The sequence below is a fragment of the Idiotropiscis lumnitzeri genome, chromosome 9 (assembly GCF_059441095.1).
Source record: "Idiotropiscis lumnitzeri isolate Australia: NSW breed Sydney's pygmy pipehorse chromosome 9, RoL_Ilum_1.0, whole genome shotgun sequence".
Classification (NCBI taxonomy): domain Eukaryota; kingdom Metazoa; phylum Chordata; class Actinopteri; order Syngnathiformes; family Syngnathidae; genus Idiotropiscis; species Idiotropiscis lumnitzeri.
The window spans coordinates 17,015,777-17,032,719 of record NC_142399.1 but is presented as its reverse complement, the minus strand read 5'-3'; positions in this window follow the sequence as shown (position 1 = coordinate 17,032,719).

Genomic DNA, 16,943 nt, shown 5'->3' with positions numbered 1-16,943 from the left:
TGCCGGTAATAATCACATATTACATATTAGCAGATGGCAGGTGACCATTTAACTTATAGATAGGGAGTTGTCTGCTGTCTGTACTCACGAAACAGCAGTGGGGCATTACTCGGGTGTAGAAGATGAGGCAACTGAAAGTGTTTGCGCGTTTACTACCCCCTCACTGCACTCTCACCGTTGTGCTGCCACACTCGCAGAAACAATGCTGATCTCCATATTTGTCCAGACAGGCTGTCTACTCTCAGGACAGCCTGACCAAGACAGTTGTGAGAAGTATTTCCAGTTTTTATTGAGTAGCATAGATATCTGGAACACAATAATCTATGTTCAGTACCATCTGAATTATGATTAATCCTTGGAATTTCTGTATAAGCGTATAGTGTTATTTCTCTTAATTGAACGTCTATTACTACAGTATTAACTAACTGTGACCTATTGGGAATGACTTTGTTCTCATAAGATCATTTGATTTGTTGTGAATGTGCCATATAAAGTTATGTTTATTCAACGAGTAAAGTTGAGTGGCCAAAATTGTGAGCTAAAGTTGAAAATGTTTATATAGGCTATGAGCGCTGATAAGAGTGACATGCAAGGCGAAATGTGCAAAGTGACAATTTGTATTTGTAAAAAGGGCGACAGACATTTCACAAACTATGTAGATTGTACTCTAAAAAATCGAATTGGATTAAGTAACACAACAAAGCTACATTTATCATCGCACTACAAGTAACACTAATGGCATGCAACTAAATGCCACAAATATTTGGAAGTTGCATAGCAACTCAAGTTATCATTGAGGTGCGGCGCTATAAAAAAAAGATTTCCTTCCTTCTTGTCGCAATTAATTTTGTGAAAGCCTAAGCAACAATCAAATAATGCACTTTTTTACTTACCCACAACTACACGATGCTGCACACGCCAAGCTAGATCAACAGATATACTGTATTGTATTAATCCTATGAGAGAAATTTAAGTCTGAAGCAATAAGCAATAAGGATATTAGCATTTAACCTTTTAAGGACTGTTGTGATGACTAAATATGAACTAATTACCCAGCCAACCAAGCACACCACCAAACAAAAATGTGACACTAAAAAGTATATGTTCTGAAATAATAATGTCCCATTTAATCACAATTTACTCAACCAGTGTGAAACTTGGCCCTGTTTTGTTGAACACAAAGCTATTATTTGTTGTATGAATGGCACCAGGTGTCACGTCACTATGCAGCTGCAATAGAGAGATACGCACGCAGCAAGCAAACTCCACTTTGCTTATTTTTAGGCTTTGCGTGTTTTTTTTCTGAATTAAAACTTTTTCGGATGATCGTCCGACGTTTGTTTCTTTGTTTGTTTTTATGAACGCTGACTGTGGAAAACACTAGAAAGGTCCTCAGTTTAGAACATAGCCCAAATTTATGATAATAAAAAATAATAATAATTGAAACAACAACTGCAATTTAGAGTGTCCAATCAGCCTGCTCTGCATGTTTTCTGGAATGTGGGAGGAAACTGGAGTACCCGGAGGAAACCCACACAGGCACGGTTAAAATATGCGAACTCCACACAGGAAGGCCGGAGCCGTAATCTAACCCGCGACCCCATATACAACATTCGTCTGAAAAACAGAGTTTAGGTGGTAACTGAATGTGTTATTTCATGGCGCGTGGCACCGTATTCATTGTGTGCTCTTCGTCACCTCGAAACCTCGGATGTCGGGGACCCTGCAGTCTAGTTCTATTATTTTCAATGCGGGAAATATTTTTGTTCGCCTATCCAAACAAATCAGAAGCCAAGCAGCAACCAACAAGGGATTCTGTCAGTTTCATAATACGTTATAAATGTTGGATAACTGTTATTAATCACCAATTCGACAACCTTCTAACCGGTCAAAATTGACTACGCTCTGACAATAATCTTAATAGTACCAAATGACGAACCCCCAAAATCTGATTTATCTGAAATTATATTTTGCAGCGTTCATCTCTCTGCAATTCAAGCCAAGTCATGAATAGCAAGCAGTGAGGAGGAATGGCTCTAAATAAAGATTTCAGGTCAAAAACAGGAAATGGCTCAGTGAGCAGAGAGGGCAGGGCCATAGCAACACCAACTGGAGCGCTGTACCCACAACATCCCTCCCTCCCTTTAGCTTGATTTCTCTCGCTCTTCTTTTATCTCCCTCTTGGTGACAAATCCGGTTGCTCCTCTTTCTTGCTTTTTCTCTTTTCCCTGCCTTGGTCCAAATGTATTTGGACAATGGCCGTTTTCTACAGTTTCCTTTATACAGCACCAGAAATTATTTTAAATAAAGGTATCAAGATGTGATTGATGTGTCGGCATTCAGCTTCAATTTAATGTTTCATAACATTTTGGGAGTAGAGGCGTTTTATTGATTTATTTTACTTCCATTTTTCAATATATGATTGATATAAGTGTAAATATTTTTTTAGACTTGAATGGAATTCCTTTGTCGTCAATGACTGCAGGCGATGGACATCAACAAATGCTCTCTAGGGATGTTAGGCTGCCATCACTTTTGTCTTCATTGAGTGGAAAACATTATATTATTGGGTTAAGATCAGGCCATTCACTGTCTTCCATTTTCTATTGCTTTTTAGAATAATGGGTGAGCTGGAGCCAGCTACCTAAACTCACTTTTATTCCAGTGGAGGACACCCTGGACTGGTCGCCAGTGAAACATTTATACTCACGTTTGCACACATGTTGAATTGAAACTCATTAATCAACCTGAGATTTTTGGAATGTTGGAATAAGCATTACATGGACAAAACCCACACAAGTACGGAGAGAACATGCAAACGCCACACCAAAGCTAAGGGTCCTATTTTTGTGTGCAGCATAAGTCTAGCGCAAAGTGCCGTCTAAAAGTGCGCACGGGGCGAGATTTTCGTTCTTTTGGCATTTTCGTTGACGGGCGCAAGTAGAAATGGGCGTTTTCGCCGTTGTGGGAGTAAACGCAGCTGAATTGATTCCAGGCTCACTTCTTTCCTTTTAAATTCAGTGTAGGTGGGGTTCGTGGTCTACAACAGAGATCAGAGCGCCCGCTCTGAGTGAAGAAGTATCTTGGGGTGCATGAGTGATGTAGGAATGGAGTGGAGATCTACAGAAGGATTGGTGCAGTGTCTTCAGTGACGGGGACATCAATATATTGTGGTCTTCCAGAGGTGCTCAGAGAAGAGCCACTGCTCCGATGACTGCAGGCTGGCCGATCTGCAAGGAGGGCTGAGCCATTGTGGGTGTGGTCACAACCAACTTCAATTATGGCTAATCAGATCAGCTTCTTTCAATATCTTTAAATGACTCACCATGAAGTGGGCACTTGGAGAGCAAGCCCGTCCGAACACACACACACACACACACACCCACCCCCACGCACACACGCACACGCATACACACTTACTTCAGATCATTCAAGTGCCCCTCCATAAGTGTACCGCACGGTGGGATGATTTAAAAGAAGGGTCCCAATGTGGTGCCTGCAAGCACCTGGTAGCCCCGAGGTATAAATGAGTAGCAGGCTAGCCTATTCTAAAAATAGCTCACCAGTGATGGGACACTGTGAGTTACTGGGAATATGCAGTAATGATAATTTCAAAATGCTAACTTTCAGTGATCTGTTACATACCTTGTTAAAACATACTTGAAGAATATTGTGAGACAAAAAATGAGTGTCTTCACGTAAATAAAATCATTTAATCCAAATATTTGAGCACATTTCAGAAGTCTGCATCATTATGGTAGACCTTTGCATTAATCAGATATTTATGAATGAAATATGTCTAACAGCCACAACACATTTACACAAAGAAACCATTATTTTCAAATGTATCAAGATAACTTCTCATAATTATACATGTATATTTTCTAAATTATTTGAATTCTCTTTTGAGTGACATTTTAACACAAAATAAAAATTTAAAAAAATAAAATAAACAAACAAAGAATCCAATCAAAACATCTGTGTCTGCTGCAAGATTTTGGGAGCATGTGTGAAGAAGAGGACCAGATCGTCATAAGCTATAAAACAGGGTGTGTCACACAGCGCAGCACAGAGGGAGACGTTGGGGGTGGAAAGGAGGAGGAGGGGTTGGGAGTCCAGCGCGGGTGAACAACGAGGGGAGTTTTGGGGTCGTCCCCCCCAAAGCACCCATCTGCTTATATTCCCACTCTCTCTACAACTCCTTTTCGTCTCCTATCTTTACTCTCCATTGATGCACTCCGGCTTACTACCCAAGGTACACGCACATGAACAATAAACACTAGAAACTCTGAATTCGAACATAACTGTTATTGGATGTTGGTCAGCCTTCAGTTTTTTTTTCATGCTATTTATGAAATAAAACTTACGGCGTGTGAAAATGTGTGACTGGCACATAGCATGCATGCACAGAATTAAGGCATTTAACATAAGCTTACATGTGGTGTTCAATTGTGTTCTCATGGGTACACGGGGCTATTACTCCTTGTGCTTTCAAGGTGAATGTCTTCATATTATGTTGTGAGCCTTTGTGGAGTACATTCTGTTAGTCTTTCTCATATGAAATTATTGTCACCTTGTACTGAGCAGCCAGGGTAGAGATGTTCACTTCCAATTTCTGTGGTCATCATCACTCCTTTTTCATCTTTGCGTCTCAGTATTGCCCTTCCATTGTGGCATTGCATAAAACATACCAAAAAGCTATGGTCAGAGACTAATCTCAGTACTGAAGTCTCATAATAATATAATGACATATACATATATATATATAACTGTTTGACCTCTGAAGTTTTTCTTTCTATAGATTTATTTTTGTAGATTTTCCAAATACGCAACTTTAGGACACAAGCAAACGTCCACATTTCCATATATATATATATATATATTTTTTTTTTTATTCATTTATTTTTTAAATATAGCCAGAAACGTCTTTGATACGATATTTGAAGTAAAAACTAGGCCAAATAGTGAAATAATATAATTACAAATGGATGATATCAGATGGTAGTGATGCTTTTAAAGTTCAAAATACAGTTTAAATGTCACAATGCAGAATAGAAAACAGTTTAAAAACTTTTTTAATTGAGCTGGAACTGCTGTTGTAAAAATGTATTTAAATAAATCCAACTTTATTTTATTTAAAGGGGATGTCAACCCCAAAATATTTTAAGAGTATATTATTTTATGCAGCGCCACTAGATGAAATTCATTCTGAAATAAATTGCCTTGATGGAATTAAGACTTAAGCAGTAAATTCCATCTCAGGGGATGGCCATTTTGTCACTTCTGTCGACTGAAAATGACATCACAGTTGCTCAGGGCTCAGCTAAAAACCTATATTGTCTCCTTATTGTGTCCACCTGTGTTCATTTAACCGCTCTCTAGTGTTGACCAATCAGCTCCCGCCAACCCTTTGCGTCTTGTCCAGGTGTTCCTTGTTGTCTCATCAATTTGTTTCTATTTCTTGTTCCTTTCATTCCTTGCTGGTTGTGACCTGGCAAATGTCTGTCGTCCGTTCCTCAGCGGCTTTCAGTTTTCGTAGTAATTTAGTTCATTTGAAGTCCGTGTGTTTAATTGATCCCTGTCCTTTTGAACTTTGATCTATTTGTATATCCGAGGAGTTTGTTTGCATTTTTCACTTTAAATTGAACACCAACCACTCCTTGCGTCGCTTCCCTGCGTTTGGGTCCTCCACAACCTCGTTGCGAAACTTGACATTAACATGCATTAAAAGCTTTTCGCCTTCACTGGTACACAAGCTTGAAAACACCTGTGTGAATTTTTAACTGTACACAGCCTCATTTCGCTTCTTCCAAATAAAATATTACTTCCTAAGTCCTTGTAAAATACCTTGACTCACATACTTCAAAAACAGGAAGTAAGGCCAGTAAACCTTCCACTTTGGTGAAATCTGCTCACAAAATATATGGTTCCCGGCAACTGCTGTAACATGAACACGTACGCACGCACACACACAAACCTACATACACACAAACAAGCCAATGAGATCCTATCATGTAATTTTGTCTTTTTGTTCAATACACTGTACAATACATAAGGGTTGTAGACTCTTTAGGTTTTTCAAACTTGCAGGTGAAAAAAGGTTAATGATTCTCTATTTCATAGGAATAATTGACCTTTTTGCGTTTTAAGATGGATTTTATTTTTGTATGTGATGATCTTTTTTCCTTTTTTTTTTACAATCAAGCAAACTTGATTGTAAGTAATTCACAAGTCGATGTGCCACTGCATTTCAATGCGCTCCTGTTGCCGACTCCCCTTTCCGTTCAATGCAATTGTGGTTGTTGCGCCGTCACAACCAATCATTCCATTTGAAACGGTCAGGTAAAATAAAGTCCAGCTCTACTGTTAATATTTTACCAGGAATGCAGTGTGAAAGCGGTCATGTTATGCCAGGCGGAGATCATCAGCAGGGAACCGATAAGCACGTGGTTGACTGAGCTGAAGAGTAGGTTCTGTTAAAGAAGAACTCAATTTTTTTAAAAAGTGCAATAATATGTTCTTGGTGCCCCTACAAGTCCAAACATGGTATTCTGATTAATATTGCATTTGTGGAATAAGCTGCCAGAATTGACCTAAAAGTACCCTCGGTCTCGCATAGTGAATGTCATGTGACCAAACCCAGAAAACAGGTGAGCCCTCTCACTGTCACGCGTGTCAGATGTTGATGGACAGCTACCTACGTCATTTTGTCTTTTTTTTTTTTTCTCTCGATGTTTTAGGTACCATCACTCAAATTTGTACTTGTTTCCAATGGATCTGCATCTTTTCTTGATAATTTGATAGTTGTTCTCCACCTCAGCATGGTTCCTAGTTACACTGCTAGACAGTTGTCGTACTGCATGTTCTTATTTCTCTCTTCTGAGCTACGAGTGACACTAATATCTCTCTTGCCCCTCCTTATAATAGGAGACAAGCATGTTCCAAGAGGCCGAGTTTCAGAGCTCCACAAATGCCAGCTTTCTGTGAGTGTAGGTGTGTGCTCTCTCTCTCTCTCTCTCTCTCGCTCTTTTTCTCTGTCTCTCGCATTCTCTCTATCTCTTACACATTGTCTTGCTCTCTCTCGCTCTTTCTGTCCCTCCACATATCTCTGTATTCACTAACCCAAGTGGTCAAGGATGACGATCAGTTACACTTTTAATATGTGAGGACTGTGGTCTTAGACATTCTCCATGTGTAAAGTGTCCTGAGAAAACGGCTGTTGTGATTTAGTGTTCTATAAAAAAAAAAAATATATGTTAATGTGAACATACCATTTTGCTTAAAAAAATAAAAAAATAAATGTATCCATATCGTTAGTAAACCTGGGCACTAATGATTAATGTACATAATGTACATTTCCTACCATATAGTTCCTTCTTGATGGTCACCCATTTCACACCTTGGCATCATAAGTAAATGTAAAAAGAGAAAGGCAATATGCTTGTCGTGTTTTGAATTTATCTCACTTTTGAAAAGTCAGCCAGCACTGTGACGGGGCTTTTAGTAAACTTCACAAGTGTTGTCATACCAAAATGACAGACTAATAACTTTTTGCATGCATAGGATAGAGCGATGCCAGCTTTGGTAAGGCCTGAATAAATAAGCATCATGCAATAAAATGTACTTGTTATGATGATGTTGCGAAGGGCTGTGTTAAATTTATATAACATCTTTTTAAGTCTGACTCCCTGCTCAGTAGGATCATACAGTGAACCTCCGTTTATCGTTCAACAAATCTGACCATACCATTAGAAAAATCTATATAATTTTAATAGTTTTACAACACACTTTAACTTATTATTTTTAAGTATTCCTTATTTTCACTCTCGTCCTAAACTCTTTTTTCACTATACAAGTAAGAGGAAAAGCACATTAACTTCAAGCTGTTTATTTGTGATTCCCTGCTGAAGTTTACGGAAAAACTGACCCATGATACAAAAACATATTAAAGAACAAAATGTTCAATCAAACCATATACGGTATATTAATCAAAGTCCAAAATCGTAACGCTAACATACAACAAAAGAGAATGAAACATTGTATATTTACTGTAAACACCAACATATTCGACCAAACCATTCAGTACAACAATACTCACAGGAATACTGTATGCATTGTAGATGACCTTCTCTGCCTCGTCTTCCTTTCTCATTGACGCAACTACTACACACGACCCTGAAATGTTATTTGCTTCTTATCTGAAAACTGCTCCATAGTTATTTGCATCCATGGTTAAAATGTTTTAAATGCCTTAAAATGATTTTTTTAATTACAGAAGCACACTCATACTGAAGATTGTATAAATGGTTCACCAGACACGGAATTAAGCTCCTCCCTTGGCTATCTCAGTCCCCAGACCTCAACCCTATTGAAAACCCTGTGGAGTGAGCTAGCTAGTTAGCTGATTTTGAGAGATTGTGCAAGGAAGAATAGTTGAAGATCCGCCTTCCTTTATTCTTCTCTCTAATGAAACATTATCGGAGAAGATTAGGTGATTTTTTTTTTGTTGGCAAGAGGTGGTTGTACAAAGTATTAACATCTGGGATGCTATTAATTGTGGAACAAATGATTCAATTTTTTTCCCTGACTGAACAAATGCACTTACATTTAAGTTTGGATTTTTTTTTTAATGTTGGTCCTAGCAGATTTATCCTATTTCACACACCTGCTATCTGCTATCCAAAAACTATTTAAAACATATCAAAGGACAACACAGTTGCAAATATAAAACAGTAATGTCAAACCGCTGTTAAAAACTGTCCACAACACTCGAATGTGTATACATCGTACAGTAGGCAGTCTTTAATTTTTAATTTGACCAATTGTTGGATATGAAAATCAAGAGTGACGGATTGCAGAGAGAGATACAAAGAAACACAGAAATGACAAGATAAACAACTTTTCAGCTTGCCTTCTCAACATGAACTTCATACAGGAAGCAGACGAGCAGAGCAAGATAGAGAGAAAGGGAGAGGGAGAGAGAGAGAGAGAGAGAGAGAGAGAGAGGAAGAGAGAGAGAGAGAGAGAGAGAGAGAGAGGGGAGGGGGGTGTTTACTTGGGTCAATGTAACGCCTCCATTGTCAGGTGACTTACAGGAAATAAGTTTTTGTTCTCTCTTTCACATTCGCTTTTAAACCAGCTTACTTTCATTAATGTCTTTTCTCTTGCCTCTCCGATTTCATTCAAATGAATCATAAAACAAAAAGTACTGACTATGGGAGAAGTTTTATAACCAACGGGAAACGCGAACTCGTAGTAGTGAGCATTATGTGGCGCTCATCAGTTATGTAACGCTAGCATTTAAAATGTGTGTTTTATTACTTTTGCCTTGAATTAGATTGCATAGAATGTGCATGTGAGTACTTTAGGACAAAATGGAGAGTGTGACACATTCTAGTAGTAGTTAAAGAGTAGCAGTCACACGGATATGCTGCAGTTGTTTGAACTTGAAAGCACTTGACAATAACTAAGTGGGCCATTCACAAGTACTATCACGACCGAGATTTCACTCTTAGTTTATTTGCAATTGAGGCCACAGGTTAGCTGAAAAAGCAACTCAGCTGAATAATAGAAAAGCGATCTGGGGATTGCCGACTGTTTATAGAGCAAAGGGTTGTTGACACCCACTACAGGTGACAGATGAGTGTTGTTATGAATTCTTGCAATGGAAAGAATAGTTACCAGTAAGAGTGAAAAGTGTACCTGCATTGGTACAGAGTGAGTGCACATTCACCATTTGTATGCTTCCCTCCTTTACATTCTGTTACATTTGGAAAAGAACTTCAAAAATTGTCACGCGCGAGATAGAGGAGCTGAAAACAGGAAGGTCATTAATCTTGTGCCGACTCATGTCAGGGACAAGGAAACAGCCGCAGCGGTTCAGCAGCCTGCAGCGACAGTTTAGCTTCTTTGCCATCTTTCTCTCCCTTTTCCCACCCTCTGGCGGCTTTGTGATCCCAGTACTGTTCTTTCAAAACCATCATAAGGCCACTAAACTATGCTTCCCCGGGCACTTCTGTTTTCTTGTACTGATTCATGCTCACAATCAGTGGTGGTGGTGTGTGTGCGAGTGTGTCGTGTGCACGAATGTGCATTTTCATATGTGCATGCAGCTGCACCAGAATTTCTATTCCAACAGCATTGACAGTTAGTTGTAGTAATTCAATCCAGTAAAATAGGCAGTCATCTATTACGTCTTACCTCCTACGACAAAGCAGACTGCCTGAGTCAGCTCCTCAGCTCTATCACGACTCATCTAGCTAACCCCACCACAACAAGCCCGCCCCCACCCCGCAGCATCATACCACTTTCCATCGTGAATATCTTCTTCATGAGCTCTCGCCATCACATTGTATTTTTTTTTTTTTGTTACCGCAATCACTCCCTTGCTCACTTTCTCTTTTGCAGGGAGATATAAACATCAACACACAGTCTCGTTCCCTTTCCCTCTCTTTTTTTTTTCATTATTTCAGTCTGCCGACCTCTTTTTTTTTCTCTCTCCCTGCTGGCTGCCTTCAGGGTAGCAGAAGGGAAGTGAATGGCTTCAGCCCTCCCAGCTGGTCCCATCACCCAGCAACCCAGAGCAAAACAAAAGAACACACACACACACACACACACCCCCACACACACACGCACACGCAGGCCGATGAACAAGCAGCCAATGCGCACACAAACACGGCTTCACCGGCAGACGAGTGCATGCATGTCCTTATGCAGATGAATGCACGCACACACACGCACACCCAAACACACACACACATGCACACGCAGTACCCCCCCCCCCCCAACCAACACCCCCCCACCTTTGCCCCCTCAGACTCACCTCCATAAACAGCCAGCCAGCCGTACCCTGTGGACTCCCACCCATCGTCCCCTTCTCCCCTCCTCAGCACCCTTTCCAGACACCCACTCCTTTGTCCGCAATCTGCTCCCAAAATATTTTGAGGGAAAAACAGATGAACATGTGTTGGCCCAAATTAGATACAAGCGGAAGGTTATTGCACACACTTTAATATATTTATACATAGTTTAAAAAAGAAAGCAACAATGAGCAAAGAATTAAAAAAAAAAACTGGCCTTGTTTTGTATAACACAAATAGGTGACAATTCAGCACATTCCAGTAGATCTTAACATTTAGAATGTAATGTGCTGTCCATGTTAGTGTCACCTCTTGTCATTGAAACTCAGGTGGACTTGTACTCGCGAAACTGCATCCCAGACGAAAGATAAATATATATGGAGTCACCCCAAAATGTAAAGATTACTCAATTGACACAGTGGTCCATTATAAGGTCAAGTATTTATCAGGGCAGGGGAGTAGTAGTGAAGTATGGAAAATATGGTTGCAAAGGTTTTTGAGGAGGAGCCCCTGGGTGGGGGCTTCTGTCTTCCACTTTTAACTTCCTGTTGGTGATTAGGCGAGTGTTCTCAGGGGGACAGCCTTAGACATCATTTCATATCTAATGATGGGTACAATTGACCCGCATTACGGAGAATATCAATTCCTGCTTTTCATTAGCTTGCACTGAAATTCCATCGGAATATTCAATAAACTCTGCTTTTTTCAATAAAACGGTTCCCTCTGAACACAAACTTAAAAGGGACACTTCACATATTTACACCGTTTGTAGCAGTAAGAAGTTCAAAATTGATCTAGAATTTATTTGATGACTTTATTATTTTTCATGTAATAACTTTGAATATGATTTTTAAAATAATATATCTGGCGGCCACGTTCATTAAACACATCACTAGTTAACTGTCACGTGTGTAAACTTAGACTGCACAAAGATAGACGCTGAATGGATTGCATCCACGGCAGCAATACAGAAAGAATATGTCCATACAGATTCCGGCCAATGCAATCAAATAAGTCTACCAAGTGAGATTCCACTTTTGATGTGGAAGATGAAGCGCCGGATGGTCTTTTAATGGCACAAAATACACTTCGGAGAACAAGAATTCCAAATTCCAGGAAGTGTGGCAGACAGCAGCATGTCTGCCATGCCTTTGTTCGCTACACACATGGACAATGCAGTCATTATAATATGTCCTCCTACCTTACACGCATGAAGATCAGAGTGCTGCTTTGGGCCGGTGTATCAGCGGCTTAATACACAAGCGCAAACACCGCTCGTAAGGACATAACACCCACAACGCAGCCATCTGCACACGGCAGGAATCGTAATCGGTTGAACGAAATCAGATCCTACTTTGGGAAGTTAAGCTCATCTCCCGCTTCTTGCGCATTAAAAATGCTCGGCACAGCATTTGTTTTTAATGTCACACACGTGGCATGCCTCTTCTCCAACTGTAAAATACTCCTTGTCCCGGAAATGTTCACGGCACATGCATGCAGGCCTGCCTGTTTTTGTGCAGTAGCGCACACGAGATGTGTGCAGGATCATTTTATGATCTCAATACCAAAAATGATTTCACTCCGTGTGGCTAAAGTCTAGAGCATGTTGGGCTTTGTTTGAGTCATAACTTCAAACCAGTTTAGATCATTAGGTCATTTCAATCTTATTTGGTTTTGGGGGAGGGTTCAGGTGGGAGAAGTACAAGATAAGACAACAAAGTCTGAATTATAGTGCAAAGTGTTTGTTTGCATTGAGTTATGCAAAATATTTACTCAATGCTTACCTTGCGTTACATTGTTTTCATACTGCTTGAGACATTAAAACAGAAAACTCCAACAAATCTACCATTTAGCGTAGTCGCAATGGCTAGAGGACAAAAAAACAACTAGACCTATACTACTATTTACTTTGACTTGTTACTTCAGTGCATTGAACAAGAGCCAAAACAAACCTGCAAGAAAAATACTTGACCTCAAAGCTTTTTTGCCCCAAAACTACTCAAATAAACAGAACAGTGACATTTTCTTTTCACATCACAACGTGTGTGTGGGGGGGGGTGCGTGCGCGCGGTATGGGGAGAGGGGGGTATTTTTGATTTGTGTCTTTAGGCTCAAGGACCAAAGCACAAACTGGATGGTAAAATTGGTGGAAATTGAACTGAGCTGTAAGCAGTCCAGTCTCCTTTGGTCCAAACACTGCACATAGTTTACTTTCAGGTTGGACCAGTGCAGACTGAACATTGCGGCACCCCACTTGGTTTCGCTTTGGTTGAGTCCAAAGTTCTAACTAGTGTGCCACAGTTTGGTCTTCATCTGAGATATTGTTACCTCTCCCAAACCCACGCACACGTACACGCACGCACACACACACATGCGCGCGCGCGCACACACACACGCACACGCACACACACGCGTCTAGTCAGATGTTTGTATGTACAGTTAATTTCAAAAGATCACGCATTATTTCTGTTGATTATTTTGACATCTTCCCGCCAAAACATTTTTTTCTAAATAAAGTTGTTCAGATTATTGATTACACTTAATGATGGGGGAACAAATAAAATGCTTTACCAGGGTTTTTTTTCATAACACAAAAATCTGACACTCAAGTAGTGTCAATTGAAACAGAAATGTTATCAATGTAAACATTTTTTTTTTCAAATGTAACTGTCAACAATAATCCAAAAAACTCTAAACAGTGAATAAAAAATGGTGCAATGGATTGATTTAAAATCAGTTAACCTATTCAAACCTGTTGTGTTCATATTCTCCATTTTTTTTCCTAAATACACAATGTGATTTACACTGAATACATATTTTTATATTTAATGTAAATAGCTTTTCCAATATTCACGATTTTAATCAACAAGAACACCAAAGTGACAAGTTTCTTTTTTTATTATTATTCAAATAATAGCATTCCAAATTATACACAACAAAAATGCACGTTGTAAAGGAAGAAGGTAATTTGAGCCAATTTGTTAATTCAGAAATATGTCTCAAATTAGAAGCCCTTCGCACTAATAAGTAGCCAAGAAGGAGGTCTCACTTTCAAAAATGTTGGAGACCCCTGCTTTAGAGGCTCATTCACAAGTTGAGTGTACTCAGACTGTCAAACGCTGAACCTGTTGATCAGTTGTAGTTTGCCAGTCATCAGGTGAAGTCAAGTATTTGCACCTGCAATGCTAATGTGAAAAGCTGATTTTGTGGTCTGTGATTGGCTGGTGAGCATGCAGCACAAGGTGAACCACACCTCCTGCTCAAAGTCAGTTGCAAGAGGCTCCAGCTCACCTGACACAATAATGCAAACGCGTGGTGGAGAAAATTGATAAATAGTTTCAATTTGAAAACTGATACCATGAGACATTTGAGTGTGTTGTATGTTTGCATGTGACAATTTTCCTTTGGACTTCTAACTGAATCATTAATTTCTGAAAATGCTATTTTTAATGTTGCAACAGCAACTAAAATATTCTTTTGAGAGAACACACTGAACAACATTTCACCTGTGCAATTTATGCTGCTTCAGATAGATGCAAGAAAAGCAAATCGAAAGAAAAAGGAGCGAGAGGTGCTGGCAGTGTGAATAATGAAAAGGAGGTCAGTGCCTCCAGGGGCGGAACGATTGTGAACACTCAGCTCAAAATAAAGGCACTGACGTTCCACTGGAAAGATTCCACCCAATGTCGCACTAGTGACATCACACACTGTAAGAATGGTGGTGGATTCATGATGGGTGAACAGGTGATGAGACGTTTGACATGCACATTTGTTGTCTTTGCACTCATGTGCAATTCCTTTCATGTTAATATACACCCACCTGATGATGATAGTCAAGTCGTAAGGTTGCCTGTCCATATTTGCCTTGTAGAGTGGCCACGTTCCGTCAACCATAGTCTGAAAATAGAACAAAACTTGATATATTTCGGAAGATGGTCATGTCGGAAGAGTTGATATGCGTACGTGTAGAATGAGGGAGTGTTTTCTTTTAGCCATCCTTGTTTCTCTAATGCTTCCGTCCACCGCTGTCATTGGTGGCAAGCGTGTCTCGTTCACTTACGCATCCACTACAAAAAGAAATGCTCGAGGACCATGGGACACCAAAAGAAATGAATGTAAAGGATCAGTGCAAGTGTTTTGGCATCAGTACGACACCGATACTCACTATAGATTTTATTGATACTTGGATTGATCTGCACAGAAGTGGCCGTGCATGACGCCGCTGCTGGAGGAATGCAAACGGCAGTTTATTTTAAAGATCGTTGTTTGCGCAAGAAGAGACGTGACACAGCAGCGAGCGTTCCCTCGTCCCTGTATTTCCTTATTCTGACATCACTTAATCTGTGCCATCCATCCATTATCTGTACCGTTTCTCGTCACTAGGGTTGCGGGGGGGTGCTGGAGCCTATCCCAGCTATCTTCGGGCAGTAGGCGGGGGACACCCTGAACTGGTTGCCAGCCAATCGCAGGGCACACCTATACGAACAACCATCCGCGCTCACATTCATACCTAGGGGCAATTTAGAGTGTTCAATCAACCTGCCATGGAGCGAACACAATTATTCAAAAGTTAAATTTTGACAGCATTTGAGCTTAGATGTTTTAATGAAGGCCAAAATTTCAATTATAGGCTAATCTTCTATTTTGGCTTCATATTGTTATATCTGACTCCAGGCAAGTTGTGCCTCATGAACTTGGTTGTGAGTCACAGCAAGCGGGGCACTACTTTCGCCCACATATGTCTTTCCACTTGTTGTTACTACCTCTTATGGCACAGGCTTATTCAGCAAATGCTGGGCAAAGGGCCCTTGCTTGTCTTCCAACAAGCACCTTAACTCAGCAAGAGTCGCGGCAGCAGTGTGAGCTGCGTGTGGCGGGCAGGCACGTCGCGTGGTGACTCATAGCTGAGTCAGAGCGTCGTGACGTGTCGTGTCGTGCCGTGTCTCCGCCTACACGGCGGCGGCGGCCAATAACGCACAAGCGGCAGCCGCCACGGCACTGGACTGTCACGCCGCACAACCACCCAACCCCCACAGTCTGACTGTGTGCGGTTTTTCCGGAGACGCCACAGCGACTTGGGGGTGGTTACGGTTATGGAGGTTATATAGTTTACTATTAAGCCGAACATATTACTTCACTTGCTGCACTGAATTGCTTCATAAAGGACTAACTACTCTATTTACATACTTAATTAAAATATACACACACTACACGAACAACTACCCATTATATTTTCAGTAAGTGAAATAGAATCAATCATTACAGCCAAGAGCTTTCACAACATATTCAACATATTCGCAACTTTTCTGTCTCGCAATCATATTTGCGTGACAGTCCACTTGTGCTGCTTCATGGCGCCAACATAGCTATTAAACCAGACATGGTGAAAAACCTGATTTATACTGACCTCTATTGGCAATCAGATGGAACTGCAATATTGCGAAGAAGACAATAACAAGATGGTGTTTGATTGATTGACTTTATTTACGTTCGAAACGTGAGTGTACGTATGTGGTATATTGTGTTGTTGAAGTGTGGGTCTGGCTCAGCTTCCCTCCGGACAGGTCACCGAGCATGGCAGAATTGGTGATGAAAAAAAAACTTCTCTGACACAGCCATTTTGGTTAGAAAGTGATTTTATTCTTGTCACATGCTGATGTCAAAAGAAGTCTCCCCACAAAGAAAAAGGGAAAATGTGTCCCCTCTCTCCGGCCTTCCCTCCTTATAGGGAATGGCCACACAGGACATGAATGTCAAATTATACCTTGTTGCAGATGCATTCTCATTGTACTAGTCTTCGATTTTGCCCCCAAAGCCCTCTATGGTGAGAGCAGATGTGGTTGCTCTTTGAAGTGGCCTTCTGGTGCCATCCTGACTGCTACTATAACCGCAAGTGCTCCACACCGAGATACTGGTCAAGCCTTTTGTCACCCTGGACAGTAACTCATTTACATTGGAATTTCAACACAAAGACTGGTCACTTCTTTAGTCTCCAATTCCCTCATAGTTATTTAAAGAGAATTATTAAAATGTTCATAATAGTGGATATAAAAATACACTACAGTATATATATATATTTATATA